Source organism: Pleurodeles waltl, chromosome 10 (assembly GCF_031143425.1).
Source record: "Pleurodeles waltl isolate 20211129_DDA chromosome 10, aPleWal1.hap1.20221129, whole genome shotgun sequence".
Taxonomy (NCBI): domain Eukaryota; kingdom Metazoa; phylum Chordata; class Amphibia; order Caudata; family Salamandridae; genus Pleurodeles; species Pleurodeles waltl.
Genome location: NC_090449.1, coordinates 204663376 through 204680996, shown reverse-complemented (window position 1 = coordinate 204680996; position 17621 = coordinate 204663376).

Genomic DNA, 17621 nt, shown 5'->3' with positions numbered 1-17621 from the left:
TGGTAGAGGAGCAGGAAGACAATTGCAGGTAGAATTTGGAGTTCCGGTTCATGGCGTCCTGGTTCCTCGTGGGGTGTGTAGAGGTGAGAGTTTTCCCTTCCAAGTCCAGTTTCCGCCGTGTTTTTGTTCTCGTTGAATCCGCCCCGGAAAAGGTGGCGGATTGGCCTCTCATAATGGTGTGGGCGGTACATTGTCTTCCGCCTGTCTGTTGGCGGTAACCGCCATGCTGTTTGTTTGTACCGCCGTGGCGGTCGGAGTGTTAAAGTGGCTGTCTATGTTGGCGGATTCCGCCGCGGTCATAATTCCATTTTTTTTTTTTTTTACCACCGGCCTGTTGGCGGTTTTTCCGCCGCTTTAACACTGACCGCCAGGGTTGTAATGAGGGCCTAAGTTCCACCATTGCTGAATATTAAGAGGTTCTGTGGTTTTCTAGTTAGATGCTACAACTTGAAAGCCTAATACAGGCAACAAGTCTACACATTTACCAAGCATTTTATTCTTAGTCCATAGTATATGTAATCCTTCAAGAAATACTTTGTCAAAAGAGAATGGTGCATAGATTCCAGTTATGGTTGTAATCTTATCCCAAACATGTCTCCAGAAAGTAGAAACTATTCGATAATAAAAGAACATATGAATATAAGTACCAGGATATGAATTGCAGCAGCAGCATGTACCTTGCTTAATAAGTTTATGTTTGAACATATGTGCAAGTGTATAAAACATCCTATTGTGAAAATAATATATTGTCCGTGTCAAATTGGCTGATCGACCAGTAGAATGTATTTTTGCCCATGTCTTGTCCCACAAAGAGAGTGACCAGGTGAGCTGGAAGTCAGTCTCCCATAGTATTTCTTGTGCAGATTTTGGTCTATTTGGTATGGTGATAAGTGTTTTATAAATAAGAGAGGGCTGTGGAAGTTTTGCGTGACAACAGTGTTATTAGAAGGATTGGAGCAAAAGATGAGAGCCTCTGAAAGAAGGATGTGTAGCATATTATATTGAGTAATGAATGAGGATGTCTTTATATGATTTGGATAGAATTGAGAAAGGGACAATTGAACCTTTTGTTATGAGCTGAGATACACTAATAAGACCTTTATCAATCCACCTCTTCCACAAAAGAGGCTTTCCTTTATAAAAAGCATTTTATTATACCAAATGCGACTGTAAAGAAATTGCTAAGCTAAAGATATGTTGGCAATGAGAAGTGTTTTTTATCAACGACAAGAATGTGATATAAGGGGAGGCAGCTGAAACTTTGGAGGTTGAGACATATCAATAACTTGTTCATGTGAAAAAGGAAAAACCATGGAAGTTTCTAATGTAAACAATAGATAGGATGTTGTGACATCAGGTTGAAAAATAAAAAATTGAATCTGCTTAATACCAAAGGCCCTGTGATAAAGATAGAAGTCAGGAAAGTTAACACCAGCCGATACTTTGGGTAATTTCAGTCTATTCAATGAAATGCAAGATTTTTTCCCATTCCATAAGAATGTAGATAGAATTTTATACAAGGTGATAAAATATTTCTTAGGAATCTTAATTGGTAACATCTGAAGGGAAACATTAATAATAGGAAGAATCATCATTTTAATTGTGTCAAGGTGTCCCTAACAAGATGAAAAAAAGGGGTGACCATTTCAGGGTAAAACAAGTAGTTCTAGTGAGTATACTATCAAGGTTGGTTTTAAGTGTATCCTTAAGACTGTTAGTGTACAAATTCCTAGACACTTAGGTGGTCATTCTGACCGCGGCGGTCGGCAGTTGCCGCCCGCCAAGCGGTTCCCGCCGAAAGACCGCAGCGGCCATTCCGGCTTTCCCGCTGGGCCGGCGGCCGACCGCCAGAAGACCGCCGGCCGGCCCAGCGGAAAAGCCCCTTCAACAATGAAGCCGGCTCAGAATGGAGCCGGCGGAGTTGCAGGGGTGCGACGGGTGCAGTGGCACCCGTCGCGATTTTCACTGTCTGCAAAGCAGACAGTGAAAATCTTTGTGGGGCCCTGTTAGGGGGCCCCTGCACTGCCCATGCCAGTGGCATGGGCAGTGCAGGGGCCCCCAGGGGCCCCACGGCACCCGTTCCCGCCATCCTGGTTCTGGCGGTGGACACCGCCAGAAACAGGCTGGCGGGAAGGCGGTCGGAATCCCCATGGCGGTGCTGCAAGCAGCGCCGCCATGGCGGATTCCCTGGGCCAGCGGGAAACCGGCGGAAACCGCCGGCTCCCCTTTTCTGACCGCGGCTTTACCGCCGCGGTTAGAATCGCCCAGGAAGCACCGCCAGCCTGTTGGCGGTGCTTCCGCCGCCCTCCGCCATGGCGGTCATGGACCGCCAGGGTCAGAATGACCCCCTTAATCTTGACAGGATAGTTTAGTGCAGTATTTATCAAGTGGTAAAACTTCAGGTTTGTCTACATTTAGCTTATAACCCAAGACTGCAGAGTAGGATCTCAGCTCATTAAACAAAGATGGTAGGTATGTGTCAGGTTGTGAAATGAAAAGAAGAATATCATCAGCGTATACAGTGTACTTGATATGAGTATCTTTGACTTGGAATTCATGTAAGATGTTTTAAGCTGATCGAGGAAGGGTTCTAGTGCTAATATGAATAATATGGGAGATAAGGGGCATCCCTGTCTGGTACATCTTTTAAGACGAAGGTATGGCAATTGAATTCCATTAACCAATACTGTAGAACACGGTGAAGAATACAATAAGGAGAACAATGGTTAAAATTTAGGACCGAAACCATGCAATGTTAAATATTTCATAAGGAATTGCCAATTAATTCAATCAAATGCCTTTTCTGCATCTAAAGTGAGTGCTGCCAGAGGATATTTGCTCTACTAATAATATGCAAGAAGACATGTGAATTGTCTGCAATGTTTCTATTTTTTGACAAAGCCAGACTGTTCTTGAGAAATTAGATCTAGTACTATATCAATTAGTCGAAGAGCAAGGGCTTTGGCAAAGATTTTAAAAGCTATGTTAATCAAAGAGATAGGACGATAATTTTTACATAATGTCAAATCATGATCCTTTTTTGGAATAATACAAATCATTGCTTCTGAGAAGGAACCAGTAGAAGAATTAATAGAAAGGTAGTAATTAATAATTTTAAAGAGCTGAGGGAATAACATCAGATAAAATTCAATGGTAAAACTGCCTGGGCCAGGTGCTTTACCCTTTGGTAAGCATTAAACCGCTGTCTGAAGTTCATCTAAAGTGAATTCAGCTTCTAGGAATGTGTAATGATATTTGTGTTTTGACCACTGACTCCATGTTGCGCTTAGCTTGCCCACCATCACATTAGCGACCACCACCTACAGACTCCATTTTGTAATTATCTTAGCCTTAGCTTCACTGCTACGTTAAAACTGCAAGTATTTTTCCGTGCACAACATGTTTTCGCTCACGTTTTATTCTACGTGTCTATGTGTATTCTACGTGTCTGAGCTAAGGCATAACATGGGGGAGTTAGTCTGATAAGAATGTACTCGTATGATGTTTATGGCATGGCAGGGAACGTTTTAGTTTTGGGAGAGACACCTTCTGGAACCTGGCTAGTTCCAATGTGTTCCTTTCAAAGCTGACCTGTAGTAGCTAGCATTTCTGAATAACAAAGGAGCGAGGGGGGACGGGCTTCTAGAAATCTCAACTCTGACTTGTATATAGAGACCAGGGATTGACTGTGGGGAGATTCCGAGACTTCAGTCAGGATTGAGACATCAATGCCTGACATCCCGTGAGGGTAGATCTCTCTTTCTCCTGACGGCCGATCTTGGAGTCGACAGCTTGAAGCTACTGAGAGAAAGATGAAGAAGCAACTGTGCCCCATGGTGATGAAGTTTTCTTAATTATTTGCTTTGCATTGTGTATGAATATATATATATCTACATAAGTTTTTGTATCCTTGCATATATATTTTTGCTGTTTATAGATTGATGATTCTTTGTACATGTTTTCATTTTATTGTTGTGCACATTTTGAACGCGCACTTTCAGTTGTACTGGCCTTCCTTTCCGAGCCTTGCAGAGTGATTTAATAAATGTCTTCTTTAGACTAAGAGGTGCATTCCAGAGATTCTTTTCAGTGTGTGTATTTCAGCTCTGTCAGCAGTAGAGCAAAACAGAATGACATACCAGGATTGATGGAATTAAGAGGTTTAAGGTTTGCAAAGTAAGAATCGCCATCTTGACTTGTGGTTGCTTGTAGGTAAGATTTCCAGATCTGTTATTACAGGGGCATGATCAGAAATAAAAATGTATCCTATCTTGGCGTAAGTTTAGTGTTTTAGAAGATTTGTACTTAAAAATATATAGGCGGTCATTACAACATTGGCGGTAAAAGCCGCTTACCGCCGTGCAGAAGACCGCCAACACACCGCCGCGGAATTCCGCCACAGCTATTATGACCCACATTTTGGAATCCGCAAAAATTCAGACACCCACACAAGTCCGCCACACCAAAGGTCAGTGATAAACTGGCGAAAACAAAACCTCTACCGTCACGCCAACAGAAATACGGCCACACTATCACGATACACGAATCCACGCGGCAGTCTTTCAAACGCGGTATTTCATTGGCGGTACACACCGCTGAGCTCAAAATACACACACACATACAAAACACAGCCACATTGGACAATTCGAAATACACACACCTGATACACATAAACACACCACTCCCACACATCCAATACAATATAAAACACACACCCATATCACCCACAAACCCCTACTACCAAAAATTTAGAACGAAGCACAGAGAGAGACACCACCAGCAAGTACAACAGCATCCACAGGCACATAACACCATCAACCACACAACTTCCACGCACCTCACACAACACACCACTACATTTCACCACACTTATCACCACACACACCACCCCACACATCACTCACACCACCCCATGGCACGGCAAAGACACCCCAGGTTCTCAGAGGAGGAGCTCAGGGTCATGGTGGAGGAAATCGTCCGGGTAGAGCCACAGCTATTTGGATCACAGGTTCATCACACCTCAATTGCAAGGAAGATGGAGCTATGGCGAAGAATAGTCGACAGGGTCAGTGCAGTGGGACAACACCCAAGAAATCGGGAGGACATAAGGAAAAGGTGGAACGACCTACGGGGGAAGGTGCGTTCCGTGGTCTCAAGACACCACTTGGCGGTTCAGCGGACTGGCGGCGAACCCCCACCTCCTCCCTCACAACTAACAACATGGGAGGAGCAGGTCTTGGCGATTCTGCATCCTGAGGTCCTCGCAGGAGTTGGTGGAGGAATGGACTCTGGTAAGTCAAATCTTAACTATTACATCCCCCACCCTACCTGCATGCTATCACATACCCCCACCCTCACCCCTATCACTCCAACTCCTCACAAATGTACCAATATCACAAACCACCCATCCCAACACCAAGCCCTGCATGCAACAACAAAGCATGGACACCCATCACTAAAGCATGCCCACTGCACATACCCATACAACCCCCTAAACCATCATCACACAAGGTCCCACACAGGAATGCTAGCACTGGGCTACACGGTCACCCACCCATTACACACCATGACACACACAGATGCAATAATCATGCCTTTCCATCCCTGCAGGACCACTACTCAACGTCACCAGACAGGAGGGTCCAGACATGTCCACACCACCCACAGAAGAGGCCCACAGTGATGACAGCACCTCTGTCCAACTGGATCTAGATGACCAGCCCGACCATCGGGGACCTCTGGACAGTCGGTTCCCCTCACACAGACACAGGCCACCACAGACCTTCCCCCCTCTGGAAACACCAGCACAGCCCCCACCTACCAGGCCCATACCTCGTTCCCCAGGACACGTCAAGCAGCTGTGTGTCCACCACTACAGGGAACCCAGAATAACCCACCACCCCAACAACAACAGGGACCTGGGGGCAGTGGCAGTGGGCACACGGTCCAGGGGACGGAGGCCCAGGAACACAGGGGAACTGGGAGGGCTGCAGTGCGACAGGGGGCGGACAGGCCAAGGGACCCCCCCCTCCACGAGGCCCTCTCCTCCATCATGGGAGCATACCACCACTCCCGGGAGACAATGGCAACGGTACTGGCCAAGTTTCAGGAGACCCAGCGCATGCAGGAGGAACAGTATATGGGCTTCAGGGAGGAACTCAGAACCATCAGCTCCGCCCTGGGCACCATCGTAGGGGTGCTGAAGGAACTACTTAACACCAGGAGGGAAACTGTGGCACTACAAGGGGCCCCTGACACTAGCATGGACGATGAACTGCCCACCACCTCTGCTGGCGCTAGTGGACACGACGCCCCGCCACAGGACCACCACACCAGCACCCCACCCCTGCAGATGGAGAACCACCCCGCAAACGGTCCCTGAGATCCAGGAACAAGACAGAGCACGATGCCAAGACCCCCGCCAAGAAATGAGACCATCCTGATTGTCATCCCACTGTCCCACTTTGTCACCCTGTCCATAATTATACTGCCCCAGCTCCACTTCCAATGCCCATATGGGCAATGCACCTGTGAGACTAATAGACTGGACTCTGCCATGGACACTCCTCCGCCATCACCCCTCACCATTTAACTTCCCCCTCCAATATTTTGCATTTATATAAACACACCTAAAGCACAAAATGATCTAGAGTCTGTCTGTGATTTCAAAATAGTGTATTTGCAATTACAGTGACAAAATGTTCTTGAAATAGTAATGTCAACATACCTATGTCACACAGCTCTAGTCCATGAGGAATCTAAGCAGATGACACACGTTGGGACCCACATCTGTGAAACCGTAAGGGAAAGTGACAACTCAGTGACCATACACTGGGTGAAAACGACAGACAGTAGAGAGGTAGTAGTTGAAAAGTACATGTAGTAGGCAGGAATGTATTCTCACCTGTGTTTCACTGGAAATATTGCTGGATCACTGAGTCCCTGTTCTGCATGTCTTCTTCCTCTGCTTCATCCTCATCACTGTCCACAGGCTCCACAGCTGCCACCACACCGCCATCTGGACCATGCTCCTGCAGAAAAGGCACCTGTCGTCGCAAAGCCAAGTTGTGGAGCATACAGCAGGCCACGATGATCTGGCACACCTTCTTTGATGAGTAGAATAGGGATCCACCTGTCAAATGCAGGGACCTGAACCTGGCCTTCAGGAGGCCGAACGTCCGCTCGATCACCCTCCTAGTTCGCCCATGGGCCTCATTGTAGCGTTCCTCTGCCCTGGTCCTGGGATTCCTCACTGGGGTCAGTAGCCATGACAGGTTGGGGTAACCAGAGTCACCTGCAAATGGCGAGGGACAACTGTTAGACACACACTAACCAGTAGGGATAACCCCAGACAACCATTCCCACTGTCTTGCTTCCAGGGGCTCACCTAATAGCCACACACGGTGCCTCTGGAGTTGACCCATCACATAAGGGATGCTGCTATTCCGCAGGATGTAGGCGTCATGCACTGAGCCAGGGAACATGGCATTCACATGGGAGATGTACTGGTCTGCCAAACATACCATCTGTACATTCATGGAAAGATAACTCTTCCGGTTTCTGTACACCTGTTCACTCCTGTGGGGGGGGGACCAAAGACACATGGGTCCCATCAATGGCACCTATGATGTTGGGGATATGTCCAAGGGTATAGAAGTCACCTTTCACTGTAGGCAAAACCTCCACCTGAGGGAAAACGATGTAGCTCAGCATGTGTTTCAGCAGGGCAGGCAAAACTCTGGACAATACGTTGGAAAACATAGGCTGGGACATCCCTGATGCCATAGCCACTGTTGTTTGAAAAGACCCACTTGCAAGGAAATGGAGCACTGATAGCACCTGCACTTGAGGGGGGATTCCTGTGGGATGGGGGATTGCTGACATCAGGTCTGGCTCCAACTGGGTACACAGTTCCTGGATTGTGGCACGGTCAAACCTGTAGGTGATTATCAAATGTCTTTCCTCCATTGCCGACAGGTCCACCAGCGGTTGGTACACCGGAGGATTCCGCCATCTCCTCACATGTCCCAGCAGACGGTGCCTATGAAGGACAACAGCGACCACAGAGTCAAACAACTCAGAGGTACGTACACACAGTTTACCCAGAACACCAATCATACACAATAGGTGGCCTGTATGTGTGTTGAGACTAGGCCTAGGTATGTGTGACTCAGTTGGAAGTTAGGCCATGTGGGCCCCTGAAATGGCGGCTGCCAGACCTCCAAAGTGGGCCAATGGGATGTGAGGTAACAGCGCTGGCGTTGTACACCTTCGCGGTAGGCGGTCGAAGACCGCGGGCCAATGCTGCATTGGTTATCATTGGACCCTATGGGTCCCAGGAGCCAATGACGATGTATGCCGGCGGTGACGGTACGGACCGCCGCGGACGTGACCGCCGCGGACGTGACCGCCATTTTCTATCTATTCAATCACTCGATACCTGATCTTCGACAGGAGAGGACCTACACTGCAAGTGCTGCTGTGACCTCGGTCTAGAAGAAACAATGGCTCGTGCGTCTGGGGAAAGGGCCCCTGACTTCACATCGGAGGAGTTGGAGAAGCTCGTTGATGGGGTCTTCCCCCAGTACACGCTACTCTACGGTCCTCCAGACAAACAGGTAAGTACACAGGGAGCATGTCGTATGGGCTATGCCTGTATGGAGAGGGCTGGATGTAAGAAGGAAGGGGGCAGAGTTCTGCGTGCATGAAAGACGGTGGGTGCATGTGCCACATGGCAAGGGTAGGGATGGGGGCCAATCACTTTGACGGTGCAGTTGGTAATGACTTCTCTTCTTCCCCTGTACATTTCATTTAGGTCAGCGCCCACCAGAAGAAAGATATTTGGCGTGCCATCACCAAGGACATCCGGACCCTGGGGGTCTACCACAGACGGAGCACCCACTGCCGGAAAAAATGGGAGGACATTCGCCGCTGGAGCAAGAAGACGGCGGAGGCTCAGCTGGGGATGGCCTCCCACCGTGGGAGGGGTGCCCGTCGAACTATGACCCCCCTGATGTGCAGTATCCTGGCGGTGGCGTACCCGGAGTTGGATGGGCGCTTGAGGGCATCACAGCAGACACAAGGGGGTGAGTACACTCTCATTCTGCTGACTTTGCGCGCAGTGGAGGTGTCTGGGTGGTGGAAGAGGGCTGTGGGTTTCCCTAGGCCAGGGTGAGTTCAGTGGGCTAGGCCCCTCCGTAAGGCATGGCCCTGTGCCCCCCCCACCCCACCTCTGTAGATTGACAATTACAGCTATTCATGCCGCTGTGTCATCTATGTGTGCAGATGTCGTCGATAGCCTTGTAGGCCATTTCCCAGGAATTGCACTGTAGAGCCCAAGAGCGCAGCATAGTGCAAGGGGCTTCTGTGTCTGTCTTGTCCGCCAACGGTAGCGGTAATCCATGCACTCAACATGTCTTTCTTCTGTCGTCCCCCCTCTTTTTGTGGTTTCCCTGTTCTTGTGTGCATTAGCATCATCAGGCGGAGGAGCAGTGGCACCGGAGCACGAGGGAGCTGCATCCCACATGGCCATGGAGGGCCACACTACGGACTCAGAATTCACCAGTGGGACGGAGGGCGAGGGGAGCTCCACGGCGGGGACAGGGGCTGACACCAGCGACACGGACTCGTCCTCTGATGGGAGCTTCCTTGTGGTGGCGGCAACATCTGTGCCCCCCACATCTACAGGTACAGCCGCCATCCCCCCTACCAGCACCGCCCTCCCAGCAGCCCCTCAGCCTTCGCCCCGTGCCCCCTCACCCAGGAGGGTGGGCATCACCTTCGCCCCAGGCACCTCAGGCCCTGCCCCAGTCACCCCTGCTGCCCTCAGTGAGGAGGCCATTGACCTCCTCAGGTCACTCACTGTTGGGCAGTCTACCATTTTGAATGCCATCCAGGGTGTAGAAAGGCAGTTGCAACAAACTAATGCATTCCTGGAGGGCATTCATTCTGGTCAGGCGACCCTTCACCGATCCTTTCAAACTCTGGTCTCAGCACTGATGGCAGCCATTGTCCCTGTGTCTAGCCTCCCCCTCCAACATCCTCCACCCAGACCCAATCCCCTGTACCTCTGCCTATCCCAAGCACACCATCAGACCAGCCTGCACCCACCTCACCACACAAGGGAAGCTCAGGCAAACATAAGAACCACACATCCCACAGGCACTCACGCAAGCATCACACACATACAGACACACCAACATCCACTGCCTCCACTGTGTCCCCCTCGTCGTTGTCTCCCTCCTCCCTCCCAGTCTCATCTACACACACACCTGCATGCACTACCTCTACAGCCACTACGTCCCTCACCAGCACACCCACCAGCACACCCCGCTCACGTGCAGTCACCACCCCCACTACCATTCACACATCCTCTGTGTCCTCTCCCAGTGTGTCTGTGACGCCGCCTTCCAAGATACACAAACGCAGGCACACACCCACCCAACAGCCATCCACCTCAAGACAGCCTCCAGCGCATGCACCTTCACCCAAAGTCAAACGTACACCTCCTACAACCACCACCTCTTCCTCCACTCCCAAACCCCCTCCAGCTACCCGTCCCAGTGTGTCCAAAAAACTTTTCCTGTCCAGCCTTGACCTTTTTCCCACACCTCCCCCACCCCGTCCATCTCATAGGTCCCGAAGTAGCACCTCAGCCACAACATCTCCGGGACCAGTGGTTCCTGTAGTCACAGGTATGTGGAGTGCACCGGCCACCAGGACAGCCAGTGTGGCACGGAGCCACAGCACAGCCAGTCCCCCCCCTGTGAAGCATCAGCGGTTGGCCAGTGCCCGGCGGGAGAGGGGGAAGCCTCCAGCCACCCAAGCCGCTCCCAGGGGTCCCGGTGGGAGTGTGGTCTCAGCTGTGACACCTCCCAAGGTGGGGAAGGCCCACAAGAAACCCGACAAGTCTGGGAAGAGCAGCACAGCGGAGAAGACCACCATCATCCCCGCTGCCCAGGAGGGCATCGTCATTAGGGATGATATTTTGCAGGAAGGCAATAATAATGGAACCTTCTGAATTGTCCGGTATGCCGTAAAGCCTAAGATTGTTCCTGTGAGTCCTGTTTTCCAAATCCTCTGTAGATTTTTTGAGTTGTGATATTTCTTTTAAGAGATGAGTCACATTAGGCAGGGAATCCTCAACATCACTGACTCTTTGCTCAATAGTCTAAATTCGTTGATCATGAGAAGACCATTTTTCTTCAATAAGATGAATTGAGATGTTTCAACAGACAATGGCTTTAAGGCTCTAATATCTTCCAAAATATCCTCCAAAGTAAAAGGAGAAGGAGACTTGGAGGGAGAGTCTGTATCCTTTTTGGGACGTTTCACTGATCCAGGTGTTTTCTTGGAAATGGCCCCTGTCATAGGTGATGGAGGGGCCTCTTTACAGTAGCAGTCTCCCTCCATTATAGCTGTAAGATAGTTTGGACAAATGTCCTTTTTCCTGATAGTAGTTTTGGCAACAATGGACGGAGAATTGGATTTATATTTCAGACTATGAGTTTTTCCCATGAGGAGTGAGTATGAACATCTCCTATAAATTGAGGCGAGATTTTTCCTCCTAAGTGAAGAGTATGGGTGACACAATTGAAAGGGTTAAGGAGAGGAATGTAAAAATAAACATATCACCTTAAATTCCTCTGCAGCAACATGCAAAAAAAAAAATAACTGTGTGCGATAGGCATTAACCATAGCCAAATAAATCATGAAAGTATCTATTGCAGTTTACAAGATACTTCAGGAGTATTCCTCATTCCAGCAATCATCTGAGAGGTGTTTTATTAAATAATTTCCATTATAAATTACTATTAAAGGTAGGGAATTATAAAAAAAAACTCCGTAAGTCCAAGTAATAGCAAAAAAGGCATTAACTGAGGGTTATCCTTGAATTAGTTATATTACAATATCTGAGGTATCAACATTTTACCTCCGAGTTTTCAAGGAGAATTTAAAATGGCGGACATAGTAATGTGGAAATAAAAGATTAAATTAATTCTCCTCCTTAATATATAAAAAAATTACTTCAGAAAGACATGGAGCAAAAGTGCTGTACTTCTGACGTGTACTCACATGCTTCGTCTGGCAAAACGAAGTCAGAGGAAGCTGCTGCGCTGTCCGATCATCGGAGCTGCCCAGAAGCTCTGGAGTTAATCAGCCATCTTGTGCACCGTGCGCGCCTGCCCTCTCTGATCAAGACTTCTAACCACAGATTGCTCACCATTTGAAAAGACACCCAAGCAATACTTCCCGGGGGTGAGTGTCTTATAGGAAAGTACCCTCTTTTTGGCATGTTACCCCATATTTCTGCCTGATGTCAGTGTGTTTGACTGTGTCACTGGGATTCTGCTAACCAGGACCCTAGTGCTTATGCTCTCTCTCCTTAAAATTTTGTCCCTGCATTCGCCATATTGGGGGTGAGCGTTATAGTCTTTTTGGCTTCTGGGTTATTTTAAGCCCAGATGCACGCGACGCGCAGCGGACATGCCGCTGGCGCGCCAAAGACACGCCTAAGGCAAGCCTAGAGCTCCTTTCCCTGATACAGTTAATAAGGTAACAATCAGTTATGATATGGATTCTTTGTATGCCATGAACATTAGGACTCAGAGTCCATGTGTAAATACTGTGGATCCTAGAAGTAAGGTCCACACTTGCCCAGTATGCCATTGGTCCCCTGTACTCATCTTGGACCCAAAGACAACCCAGGAAAGTAATAAACAAACTATTTTCTTAACAAATTGTCGTTCTCTAGGGGCTCTCAAATTGGATATTCATATTCTCTTAGAACAAACTCAACCTTTGTTGATGAAACCTCGGCACCTGATATTGTCATGGTATTACCTCCGGGCTATAAAATGAGTAGGCTGGATAGGCCTACCAAGAGTGGTGGAATTGCAGTTATCTATAGAAGTACATGCTCTGTTACGATGAAACCTCTTCAGATCGTAGGATGTGAAAGCATGTTCTTCTCAATTAGTGCCAACCCCCATTACACCATGTCTGGTATCCTCGTATATATAGGCCCCCTGGTGCATCTGGAGACTTCCTGACCTCATTAGCTGAGAATGTCTCACAATTAGTGTAGGAGGCTGGACTGGCTTGTAGTGAGTACCAAGGGGTACTTACACCTTGCACCAGGCCCAGGTATCCCTTATTAGTGTATAGGGTGTCTAGCAGCTTAGGCTGATAGATAATTGTAGCTTAGCAGAGCAGCTTAGGCTGAACTAGGAGACGAGTGAAGCTCCTACAGAACCACTAGTGTCACTTGCACAATATCATAAGAAAACACAATACACAGATATACTAAAAATAAAGGTACTTTATTTTTATGACAATATGCCAAAAGTATCTCAGTGAGTACCCTCAGTATGAAGATAGCAAATATACACAAGATATATGTACACAATACCAAAAATATGCAGTATAGCAATAGAAAACAGTGCAAACAATGTATAGTTACAATAGGATGCAATGGGGACACATAGGGATAGGGGCAACACAAACCATATACTCCAAAAGTGGAATGCGAACCACGAATGGACCCCAAACCTATGTGACCGTGTAGAGGGTCGCTGGGACTGTAAGAAAACAGTGAGGGTTAGTAAAATAGCCCACCCCAAGACCCTGAAAAGTGAGTGCAAAATGCACTAAAGTTCCCCAAAGAGCAGAGAAGTCGTGATAGGGGAATTCTGCAGGAAAGACCAAAACCAGCAATGCAACAACGATGGATTTCCAGACGAGAGGACCTGTGGAACAAGGGGACCAAGTCCAAAAGTCACGATCAAGTCGAGAGTGGGCAGATGCCCAAGAAATGCCAGCTGTGGGTGCAAAGAAGCTGCTACAGGACAGTAGAAGCTGAGGATTCTGCAAGAATGACAAGGGCTAGAAACTTCCCCTTTGGAGGATGGATGTCCCACGTCATGAAGAGTTGTGCAGAAGTGTTTTCCTGCGGAAAGACCGTAAACAAGCCTTGCTAGCTGCAAAGCTTGCGGTTAGGGTTTTTGGATGCTGCTGTGGCCCAGGAGGGACCAGGATGTCACCAACTGCGTGAGGGCACAGAGGGGGCATCCAGAAAGACAAGGAGCCCTCTCAGAAGCAGGCATCACCCGCAGAAGTGCCGGAACGGGCACTACAAAGTGGAGTGAAACGGTGCTCACTCGAAGTTGCACAAGAGAGTCCCACGCCGCTGGAGGACAACTCAGGAGGTCGTGCAATGCAGGTTAGAGTGCCGTGGACCCAGGCTTGGCTGTGCACAAAGGAAATCCTGGAAAAGTGCACAGGAGCCGGAGTAGCTGCAAAAGACGCGGTTCCCAGCAATGCAGTCTAGCGTGGGGAGGCAAGGACTTACCTCCACCAAACTTGGACTGAAGAGTCACTGGACTGTGGGAGTCACTTGGACAGAGTTGCTGAGCTCAAGGGACCTCGCTCGTTGTGCTGAGAGGAGACCCAGAGGACCGGTGATGCAGTTCTTTGGTGCCTGCGGTTGCAGGGGGAAGATTCCGTCGACCCACGGGAGATTTCTTCGGAGCTTCTAGTGCAGAGAGGAGGCAGACTACCCCCACAGCATGCACCACCAGGAAAACAGTAGAGAAAGCGGCAGGATCAGCGTTACAAGGTCGCAGTAGTCATCTTTGCTACTTTGTTGCAGTTTTGCAGGCTTCCAGCGCGGTCAGCAGTCGATTCCTTAGCAGAAGGTGAAGAGAGAGATTCAGAGGAACTCTGATGAGCTCTTGCATTCGTTATCTAAGGAATTCCCCAAAGCAGAGACCCTAAATAGCCAGAAAAGAGGGTTTGGCTACTTAGGAGAGAGGATAGGCTAGCAACACCTGAAGGAGCCTATCAGAAGGAGTCTCTGATGTCACCTGCTGGCCCTGGCCACTCAGAGCAGTCCAGTGTGCTAGCAGCACCTCTGTTTCCAAGACGGCAGAGGTCTGGAGCACCCTGGAGGAGCTCTGGGCACCTCCCAGGGGAGGTGCAGGTCAGGGGAGTGGTCACTCCCCTTTCCTTTGTCCAGTTTCGCGCCAGAGCAGGGCTGAGGGATCCCTGAACCGTTGCAGACTGGCTTATGCAGAGATGGGCCCCATCTGTGCCCATCAAAGCATTTCCAGAGGCTGGGGGAGGCTACTCCTCCCCAGCCCTGACACCTTTTTCTAAAGGTAAAGTCCTTTGTTCTGCCTTCCTGGGCCATGCCTGGCTGGACCCCAGGAGGGCAGAAACCTGTCTGAGGGGTTGATAGCAGCAGCAGCTGCAGTGAAACCCCGGGAAAGGCAATTTGGCAGTACCCGGGTCTGTGCTAGAGACCCGGAGGATCATGGGATTGTGCCACCATGCCAGGATGGCATTGGGGGGGGGCAATTCCATGATCATAGACATGTTACATGGCCATATTCGGAGTTACCATTGTGAAGCTACACATAGGTAGTGACCTATGTGTAGTGCACGCGTGTAATGGTGTCCCCGCACTCACAAAGTCCAGGGAATTGGCCCTGAACAATGTGGGGGCACCTTGGCTAGTGCCAGGGTGCCCTCACACTAAGTAACTTAGCACCCAACCTTTACCAGGTAAAGGTTAGACATATAGGTGACTTATAAGTTACTTAAGTGCAGTGGTAAATGGCTGTGAAATAACGTGGACGTTATTTCACTCAGGCTGCAGTGGCAGGCCTGTGTAAGAATTGTCAGAGCTCCCTATGGGTGGCAAAAGAAATGCTGCAGCCCATAGGGATCTCCTGGAACCCCAATACCCTGGGTACCTCAGTACCATATACTAGGGAATTATAAGGGTGTTCCAGTATGCCAATGTAAATTGGTGAAATTGGTCACTAGCCTGTTAGTGACAATTTGTACAGAGAGAGCATAACCACTGAGGTTCTGGTTAGCAGGGCCTCAGTGAGACAGTTAGGCACCACACAGGGAACACATGCATATAGGTCACAAACTTATGAGCACTGGGGTCCTGGCTAGCAGGGTCCCAGTGACACATAACAAACATACTGAAAACATAGGGTTTTCACTATGAGCACTGGGCCCTGGCTAGCAGGATCCCAGTGAGACAGTAAAAACACCCTGACATACACTCACAAACAGGCCAAAAGTGGGGGTAACAAGGCTAGAAAGAGGCTACTTTCTCACAATTAGTGTGCACTAAATCCAACTTCACACTGCTAGGAGATTTTAATATACATGCTGAAGAATCTGATAATGCACCAGCAGGGCTACAGCTAGCAGATATGAAGGTATGCGACCTAACGCAGCTGATCACAGATCCTACCCATAATAGAGGTCACACAATTGATCTTGTTTTCTCTAAAGCCCCAGGTCTAAAATATTTGCACTCCTACCCTCTGATTTGGTCTGACCACCCCTTAATAGAATTAGAAATAATTATCCCCAAGTACAAGTCCATGGCAGGTAAAGCCCCACTACGTACAAGAAGGTGGCATAATCTAAAACCAACTGATTTGATTAATTCTCTGGAAAACAATAGGCCAGACAACCTAGGAAACATAATGGATATGTCTAATTCTCTAGAAAACTACAGGCCAGAGAACCAAAAAAATATAATGATCCTGACTCACTCATTTAATAATTGGATGAGTGAGAGTCTTGATGAACTTATACCCCTCTCTGATCCAAGTGATAGACTTCGGAGAAGGCTGTCTCCATGGTATACCCCTAACTTACATGAACTAAAAAGGGAGTTTAGAAGGGGAGGAAGGGGTGCCAGATCTCTTTCCCTAAAACTGTGCAATTGTTCCCTAATTGCCAACACCTTCGGCACTCCTGTAAGCCCCTAGTAAATGGTACTCCTGGTACATAGAGCATGGGTACCAAAAAGAGACCCCCCAGGGGCTGCAGCATGTATTGTGCCACCCTCAGGAACCCCTAACCCAGCACACGCAGACTGCCATTGCAAGCTGCGTGTCTTGGTGGTCTTGGTGCAGCTAAGAGTGAAAACTAGACAGGGCACACAGCCTGCGTGCCATGTCCCCTAACACTGCATGCAATATAAGTAAGTCACCCCTACAGAACTCCTTACAGCCCTAAGGCAGAGTGCATTATATTACATGTGAGGACATATCTGCAAAAGCAGCTATGCCCCTGCTATGTCTGTCTCAATTCTCAGACATAGTGAGTGGGCAGGGAAGCCATTTCAAGTGCATGTGCTGAACACTGGTTAATATGAATTCCCGGGTTACATGCAAGCTTCACTCAAAATAGGGATGTTTGTGTCAAACATCTCATATTAATAAACCTACACTGATTCCAGTGATGGATTTATTAATACATGTGCCCAGACGGCACCTAAGCGGTACCCCCTGAAAAACGTACCACTAACCCATGTGCTGGCTGACTTGTTTCAACTAGCTTGCCACCAGCAGACAGATTTCTGACCACCAAGGAGGAGAGCCTCTGCTCTTGGCCAATCATAAACAAAGCCTGCTCTGGCACGGGTGTGAACGCACACTTCCCAACAGCATGACCTGCAAATCTGCGTTCCAAGGCAGGTGGCTTCAAAGAAGCCCACCACCCTTGGTATGTGTATCTATCTTCCCTCAGAAGGGAGATGCTGACCCCCCTGCCCCAGGGCCCATTTGGCATCTGGACAGGCAGGAAAA